We start from the raw sequence: 2,343 nt of genomic DNA on the forward strand, positions 1-2,343 counted from the left end.
TACGTTCTTAGTTTTGCAACTCGCATTTTTCGGCATTGCAATTCGTTTGCTACCCGGAGTGCCAATCTCCCAAAAGGTGATAAAAGGCAATTACCCGTAAACATATTCGCAGATTAGTAAAGTCGTACTTATGGGGTTATTTGTTCAATGACAATCGTTCGATAGCAGATGTAGTGAGTGCGATACAAAAATTTTAGAAAGTTTGCCAGAAGAAAAAAGAACTGGGAATAACGGGGCCGATTCCGAGAAATTGGCAGCCATGAGAGGAAGTCGACCCCCGAAGAGAGGTAAGGGGGAAGGCAGTGAGCAGAATAGCAGAGACTTCAGATGTTGGCACTGTGGGGGAGAGAGGCACCAACAAGTGGAATGCCCCACCTAAGGATCCCCCCGCTGTTACACTTGTTAGGCCTATGGTCATTTATCTCGAGAATGCCCAGAAAAAACACCCTAGGTGGCCGTGCTGGGGCGCACGCACACCTCCCCCGCCGAACGTCCAAGGAAAATGGAACAGAGGAAGGGGGAGGCGAGGGAGTTCGATACCACCCCTCCCCCCCCCCCCCGCCCCCGGCATGACATCATAAGCAGTGGCCAAGGAAGACGTGACAGAGCAGGTACTGGGACCTCCATCTTTACCTCTGATCTCACACCCGCAGCACTAGGGAGAGGACCAAGAGGCAGCAGCATGGCAGCTGGGGTCATCGGCCCATATCCGATATCTCGTAATGGCCACCTGGGAATGCTAGCAGTTAGGATCGACCAGCAAGATAAATCCATCCGAGGGCTGATTGAAACGGGAGCCAGTGTTTCATTGATTGAAAAAAAAAATTCTCTTCCAATCCACTACAGCTAGCGGCATCCATTCTTCTTGACACACTAGGAGGAAATAAACTACACATGAACCATATATCAATCATCTAGTTTAAGGTGGGGTCTGTGAAGTTCACACATGATTTTTTGTATTGCCCACATTGGGAATTCCAGGAATCATGGCTATTCTTAGAATAGACTTTGTATCTAATAAACAGCAGGAAGGTACAGTTTGCCGATAGAAAGTCATGAGACAGTAAGTGCGTGTGTTAGCTCGGAGAGACATTTAAGTAGGCTGACAGCTGTACCTGAGAGGGGAAAAGTGTTGTACCCCCAGACCCTTACGAGCATATCTGTGACCCCGTGTCGCCCTCTTGCGTAAGGAACCAAGGTAGTTGTTAAACCCCATGACAATTGGGCCCATATAATATTAGAGGGCTTGACAGAAATTAAAGAGAACAAAGCTGATATAACGTTTGCTAATTTGTCAAATAAAATAATTGTTTTAGGAAGTGATTCTGTGTGTGAATTAGAGTTATGTGAAATTGCTTATAATGGGATGTTGGGAGCCACAACTCCAGTCAGCACAGAAGAACACACTCAGAATTTGATTATGCAAGCTCGAAAATTATGTCCCTCCAAATATCAGCCTGTAGTTAGTGACATTGTCAATAATTATTGCGATGTAATTGCAATTGGAAATGAGCCGCCAGGGAGGATTGATCGATTTCCCTTTAGCATTGAAACTGGGCAGGCGGAGCTGATCAGGTCAAGGCCTTATAAGTTACCCATTCCTTTCCAGGGAGAGATAGAAAGGGAAATTAATAAATTAAGGGAACAAGGGGTAATCGAGGAGAGTGAATCCCCCTGGGCTTCTCCAGTTATATTACCGTAAATTCATAAGGGGTTCTGGAAAGATAGTGAAACCCTTAGATGCTTTAAAGAAACAAAACGTAATAAATTGGGGAGAGGAAGAAGAAAGAGCCTTTAACTATTTGAAAGCTGCCTTAACTAGCAACGAACTACTCGCATATCCTAGTTTTGATCTCCCGTTTTTAGTGACAACAGATACGAGTAGCGTAGCAATTGGTGGCATAGTTTCTCAACGAGATGATAAAGGCAGAGAGAGACCTATTTGTTTTGCTTCCCGGCCGTTAAAAGGGGCAGTAAAGAATTTTAGTACATTCGATCGGGAGGCTTTGGCTATTCTTTGGGTTCTGGAGAGGCATAGGTTCTTTTTATTAGGTCAGTCGATTGAGTTGCAAAGCGATCATCGCCCCTTACGTGATTTGTATTATAAAAATTATTTGACCTCTCGTCAAGCGAGATGGATTGAGAGATTATTAGAGTTAAATATAACGGGTTTTCACCATATAGAAGGTAAGGCTAACAAAGTATATGATGCTTTCTCTAGAAGTGCAGGAATAGGAGTAACTACTAGGGCACAAAAGAGGAACGAAGAACGTAACCAAAATAGTAAAGACCCCCATCATGATAGAGGAAATAGAGAACATGATGAGAGTTCTCACAATGCGC

The sequence above is a fragment of the Palaemon carinicauda genome, chromosome 6 (assembly GCF_036898095.1).
Source record: "Palaemon carinicauda isolate YSFRI2023 chromosome 6, ASM3689809v2, whole genome shotgun sequence".
NCBI classification, from domain to species: domain Eukaryota; kingdom Metazoa; phylum Arthropoda; class Malacostraca; order Decapoda; family Palaemonidae; genus Palaemon; species Palaemon carinicauda.